The 6,599-nt window shown below is 42.2% G+C and overlaps 1 long non-coding RNA gene across 1 annotated transcript; it reads right to left on the bottom strand.

The window, feature by feature from the left end:
• Positions 1 to 1,693: 1,693 nt before the first annotated feature.
• Positions 1,694 to 5,187, bottom strand: LOC147191128 (uncharacterized). The gene is made up of 4 exons (XR_015103845.1): positions 4,924 to 5,187; positions 4,654 to 4,846; positions 3,646 to 3,722; positions 1,694 to 1,999 (listed from the first exon to the last, which is right to left on the bottom strand). It is a non-coding gene; the product is annotated as an uncharacterized LOC147191128 (long non-coding RNA).
• Between the last annotated feature and the right edge of the window lie 1,412 nt (positions 5,188 to 6,599).

Here is a 6,599-nt window from a genome sequence, read left to right as displayed (position 1 = left end):
CCTTTTTTTTTTTTAAAGGAAACCTTAGTCTCCTTTTTGTATTGGTGACTGAAAAATGCAGTACAGTAAACAGCCCGAGATCATGTTCCAGACCAATTTTGGGTACAATTTAGCACAAACATATATTAAAAAGATCTATATATATATATATATATATATATATATATATACTGTATATATATATTTTTTTAACCAAATCAAGGAAACACCCAAAACACACACTTCTCTACTAATTACAGTCCCTGAAAATTTGCACATTGACAAAAGCAGTGCACGAATGCAGTTTTGCCACCTGCTAAATCCTGTCGGCACACAATTAACCCTTTAAGGGACAACGGTTACTCCAGTGGACAGTTTATCATGTTATCAGGTTACAGGGTGAATACGAAACGAAAGGGTTAATAGCAGCTACATGCTAATGCCCGCGTAAATGTATTCAAAAGCGGCCGCCGCTTGCGCAAATAGCCGCGCGGCAGCGACGCAGGTTTGACCCTGGGCGAAAGCGCGGCTAGCCTATTAGCGGCGAGCCCGCCCACTGACGAAAGATTACACGTGTCGGCGGTGTACGCCGACATCCATTTTACATGAGTTCAGCTGACCGCCTGGCGCCTTTCAAGGTTGCTCGCCTCACTTAAGCAGATTTAATTAGGCCAATGTCTTACGGGGTTAATCATTTTCACCCCTCCCGCTCTCGCATGCCGTGTTTGCCTTAAACACACACGAGCTCGCGCGCTGTTCCCTGCCGTTTATCTTGAATGAATCCTTGAAGCAACTTTGTGTGATTTAGGGCGCAGAGTGGAGGGTGGGCTCCAGCAGGCCCAGGTTAAGGTGATTAATTAATACGCATGTGGCTTCATTAGCGGGCGAGCCACTTTCATCTATCAAGTCAAGTCCAGATGCATTTACTTGTGGGTACTATTATGCTGCCAAAATGTTTCGGGTGCTCAGACGTGACGTGTGCTAGCGTCACTGGACACCAATAGGTGGACTGCGGGGTCACGTCAGGTCCATTTGAAAAAATAAAATAAATAGGTGCTTCTTAAATTGTCTCTCCCCATTGAAATGAATGCAAGCGCGATGAATCTGTTAAGTGTCCCAAAAAAACAAACAAAAAAAAAAACCATTAAAAATTTGGTGTTGAAGTGACTTTGCTTCATTTGGTAAAACCAAATCAACTTTAATTTTATCAACTTTAATTTTATTCTCGTTTACGCTGACTCCTAAATTCATTCAGAAGTGTCAAATTTGTACACCCCAAAAATGTTTGCGAAGTAAAACAAAAACTGTACTGCAATTGAGGAAGAAATGCAATCACATTGCCAAGGATGAAATTTAATATTTTATATTTACTGTATATTTTCTTTCATAACAAAATAACATTTACTGAATTGGCATTTGTAACCTTTTCCGCTTTAAAAAGATGGCAGATAAATTTAACAAGTCAATCGAAGTCATTTTTAAGTAATTTATTAAGTACATGTGATCATCTAAAATACATGAAATTAATCAAAACATTTCAAGTCATGTTTTATTTGCCAAATTTGCGACGTAATGCATGGCAAAAGTCACCACTTTCCTGGGGCACACAACTGTGAAGAGGGATTTTGCTTGTCATGTTTGTTTTGTTTTCAGCCCCAACTAGAGTGGAGGGTGTTTCGCTCCAGCAGGCTCACCTGTTCCGCATTTACCAGTCAAGTCTGCCATGTATTTAAGGACTGCCAAGTTGCCTCGTCCCCGGTCGGATTATTGACCTTGTTCGCGGGAGTGCTTCAAGTGTTGTTTTCTAGACCTCTCGTTATTCATAGATTCTAGTTTGTAAGTATTTTTCATGATTGCTTTTGAGCTTTGGCTTCATGTGATTAGCTTCTTGACATTTAGTTTGTTTATTTTTGGTGTTTTCCGAGTACCTTACCTCGTGCAAGCACTTTTGTTGATGCATTGTTTCTTCTGGCTCCTTGTGACCAGCGATTTTTGTTTCTTACGTTGTCGGGGCGCATTTCTGTCAATAAATATTTTGGTTATTGCACTTTGTTAGAGACTGCATTTCTGGAATCCCAAATCATTATTTGGTCTGGTCCAGAATCGGACAGTGTTGATCAATAGCAAAAACAATCAAATGAAAAAGGCATGTCATGTTTTTTTTGGACTCCCACTGAGACGATTCCCGCTGACTTTCCTTGTTTCCTTCTCTGGGTTCATCAATAAAAATCAATATGGCGGCTTAGTTTTCCGTGTGCATGCGGACGTGAATGGACAAGTGGCGCTAAGCCCTGCCAGTCACATGCTGTTTGTCAAGCTTTGTCAGCAGACAAAAAGACAGAGCCCAGAGGTGTGTGTATGAGGGGGGGGGGGGGGGGGGGGCTGCAAGGTGAACATGCAAAGGCAGTGAGGATTGGGAGGGGGGCAGGGGTCATAGTTTGTGGGGTCTCCATGGCAATGATGTTAGCTAGCGAACACACTCAGAGCCCCCAGAGGAGAGTGACAATGCGAGAAGGCTGGGAGCTCAGCAGCCACACTGCATTCAGAACATTTATCACACACACACACACAAAAAGAACAAAAATCCAGAAGTCAACAATGTATTGTTTTATATTACTTTGAAAAGAATTTGTAGCTAATTTCCTTGTTTTGCTAGTTGAGTAGTTTGCTAGTTTTATTTTTTCCCCCCAAATATTTTGATGTCCAATTATTAAAAATAAAATGAGACCATTTATTCAGTGAGTGCCGAATTTCAAATACTGTCTCCCTGAACTCAACTTCCCTGCCAAGTCTGAAATATCATTTTTCACCGTACAACCCTTCAATTGGCACTCCAGCCGACTCTGACATGTGCCCCCCCCCGGCCCCCACCACAATGTTCCGGCAAGGTATCCTTTCTTTTCCTTGATTGTGTCAGAGGTCCTATTTTTTGTTTTTGTGGGTAGCGCTAATACAAGGTGCCCCCTCAGCCTGATTAGGAGCAAAGGCCAGAGTTGAAAGTGCAAAGGGCGACCGACCCCTTATTGCCATGGTAACGTCACAAGCGGAGGAACCAAGGGGTCCATCGAGTCACCCCATGAAACAATATCGAGAGGAGTGTGTGTGGGACTCGGGGGGACTTCACAATAGATCTAAAAGGTCTGCACACCCCTGTTGAAATGCCATGTTTTGGTGGAAAATGAGACGAAGATCAATCATTTGAAGCCTTCCCCCGCCGCTAATGTGACCTATAACCTGTACAACTTAATTGGGGGGGGGGGGGGGGGGATCAAGAGGGCAAGTAAAAATAAACAAGGGAGAGAATGTGGTTGCTAAGTGTGCACCCCCTCTTGCAACTGCGATGTGTCCATAATGAACCAATCACATTCAACTCAGCACACCCCTGGTACCATTTCAAGTTCATCCCATATAAACTTAAGATGTGCTAATAGTCTTCTCACTATTTCTTTTTTTTTTGCAGGGGTGACTACTATTGTGTTTCGTTCATATTTCATTCGTGATCCGCTCCATCTTGAATAAGCACCCAGTTCTAGATGAAGAAAAGCATCCCCAAAACATTGAACTGGCGTGCGTAGACTTTTTATATTCGCATTTTATTTCCATATGCTACTCCCGAGTGCGTTTCAACGCCGCCTTGCATCTTGAGACTCAACTTTTGTAGCTTACCCGCCAAAACGGCTGTAGAGCAACAACAACGCACTCCTCCACCTTCACCCCTATGGTCCTGCGGGGGAGAAAAAGATCTGCAAAGAAAGACAAAGAAAAGAGCGATGACATTGGCTTTGATAGCTTCGACAGAGACTCTCTTCATCGACACACACAGTGGGGGGGAGGTCATGCAAAAGCCTCGACGGCAACCACTTCCTGCACACGTGCACACATGGAAATATACGTGTGTGGGGGGGGGGGTATACCCATCAGATACACACGCAGAGAAAACCACACTTGGAGAGATCAACGAAAGAGTAGCTGATTGAATTTCTAAAATAAATTCTGTTGATTGGTGAGTTAGTTTGTTCTAGAATTCAAAAAGAAAGAACTCAGTCAGTGAGTCGGATACAAATGCAAACAAGACAATAAACTTTGGGTGCCGTTAATTAACTCGAGTTAGCTTTCCACAGTGCAGGAGGCCCACTGGGCGTTTGTTTTGCGATTGCGTTGTGGCCCTCTGAGGTCACACAATCGCGATCTCTGTAGTTTATTTATAGGCATTGGAAGTGTAGACAACACAGATACCGTTTTTGTGGACTCAAGGAGCCGTAATCCTGCCAGAGACGTTCTGTTTGCAGCCCATGTGTTAGCGCTACACAGTGATGTCACCACTAACAACGTGAGACTACTGTACAGATATTTCATTTTCAAACTGATCAACAATAATGGGTTTTGTTTTGTTTTTTTGCAAATAATTATTAACTTTGAGTTTTATGGCAACGTCCCAACTTTATCGAAATTAGGTTTGCACCATTTTAGATATTAGGGACAGGATCCTTGGCTCTTTCCGCTTGTCGAACATGTCCTCCGCACACCGTCCGCCAGACTCGTTAATGTTTAATGCTCACTCAGGAAGCAGACAGACCCCGCCATTGGCCTCACACATGTACGCGCGCACACCACCCCTCCTTCATCCCCCTGGCAACACCATCCTCATTACCAGCCTGAGAGTTGACCTCTTACCCCATGCGAGACCAGATGGCTGGTGTTTTCCTTGAGAGGGACAAGCAGGACCCCAGTGAGCAGGCCGGAGTGGCCGCTGGAGTGCTGCTGAATCACAAGCGGCCTGGAGGGCTTTGGGCATCAAAAGGGTCCGACCAGGATGAGGAGGGACGTGGTGCGATTAAAGCAAAGCAGACATGTCGTCAATGTGTCACTGTGGGAAACATAAAAGGGTGTGAAGGTGAGAGAGGGAAGAAAAGTAGAAATCCCCGGTCCCCTTTAATAGCTTACTTTTATGTTGCAATGGCACCCTGTAGTGGTCAGCTATCAAACTGTCACGAACACAACAACTGTACAGTACTGTATACGAACCACACAGTGTGTGCTATACCGCCGAAGCACAGGTGAGCATTACTGCCGCACCAGAAACTTAAATACGACATTGTTAAGTAAAAATTCAACAAAATTTTGTTTTAAAACATTTTGTACAAGACACGGTGCAAAATGAGAGCACGTTGACCTTGCGTGGCATTTCGGCCTTACTCAAATGACAAAAGCAGGGGAGTCATCCGGAAAAAAACCCCTAAACTTGTCTCTTCGGACTAACGTCATCAGGTGGCTATTTTCAGTTGTTGTTGGCTGCTGTTTGATGACGCTAGTTTAGTGCGACACTCGTTTAAGAGGACTACAACTCCCAGATGACTGAACTTCTCCTTTTCCGCCGAGCGGCCATACAGTACTGTACTGTAATTTCGAAATAAATACATTGAAAAATCAACCGCCAAAGTCTCGTGCATTCAATTACTTTGCAACAACGAAACCTAATGACAATTTTAGCTATGATTATCATTTGTTTTATGAACGGAAAATGTTTTTCAAAGCTTTTTCGTGGTATTGTATTTTGTTAACGAAATTGTTTTTTTCAATTTTAATTTGAGTTATTCCGTTAGTTTCGTTTACTAAAATGACACTGGATACAAGTTGATGTCGTGATGTTTCTACCATTGAAGGATCATTATATATTGCTAAATTCGTCAAAGGCAGCCCAACTAAACATTCTACACATAATTGTGAGTAGATGCCTTTCACGAGACCAATAATAGTGGTTTGGCTCCCCTTAAACCGTTCACCTTTTGTGGACCCCAAACACAGTCATCATTAGTCATGGAATCGAGTTCAAGTTAGAGGTAGTTATCACTTTGTCATCCGGAAGTATCCCGACGCCTACTGTTGGCAAAGATAATGAAAACGTGTGTTCTGTTGAAATGACAATCCAAGTAAGGAAACACACGAAGCTGTGAGACATTTTTTAACCTCTTGGATGGAAAATTTTACGACTTCTCAAAGTTCTTTGTATGATGTAAGTGTATAATGCTAATGTCGTGATGTGGTTCTTAACTCAAATTGAACAATCACTTGATTCATGACACATTAATAGTTTTGTGGTATGCTTACTTGTTATTCTCTTGGACCACTTTTTGGTCTTCATCCAACTTGTCTTTGCTTTGTTTGATCGTTTATTGACACATGCTGGCGAATCTTGTAAACTGCATCCACTTGAGCTACGAAAAGAAAAGTGGCGTTGGTGCACTACCATCAGTTGACCACGGCATAGCGCCATGTGCTTAATTATGATATTTTAAAATTCCGTAAACTGTAAAAAACTGTCGCAAATCCAATTCAATATAAAAATATGTACGATCTTTTACAATTTAAAACTTGTAACAATGTAAACCATAATATTATTAAAATAAAGTAAGAATAATGTGAAATTATATCCCTGTTTGTATATTTAGTTTGAGTCATTCATCAGTACGTGGCAATCTGCCCAATCATCAGCCGTTGTGCTCGAAGGTCGTAAAAACAGTAGTAACGTCAGTTGCTTGAAAAGATGACTCGCAAAAGGACAACAAACACTAACTACCATGAAATTATTCTGAGATTATTTTTCAATTTCGCCCGGTTAT

The sequence above is a fragment of the Hippocampus guttulatus genome, chromosome 18 (assembly GCF_054856545.1).
Source record: "Hippocampus guttulatus isolate MCC_2025c chromosome 18, RoL_Hgut_1.0, whole genome shotgun sequence".
NCBI classification, from domain to species: Eukaryota; Metazoa; Chordata; class Actinopteri; order Syngnathiformes; family Syngnathidae; genus Hippocampus; species Hippocampus guttulatus.
This window is presented reverse-complemented; position numbering and strand designations above follow the sequence as displayed.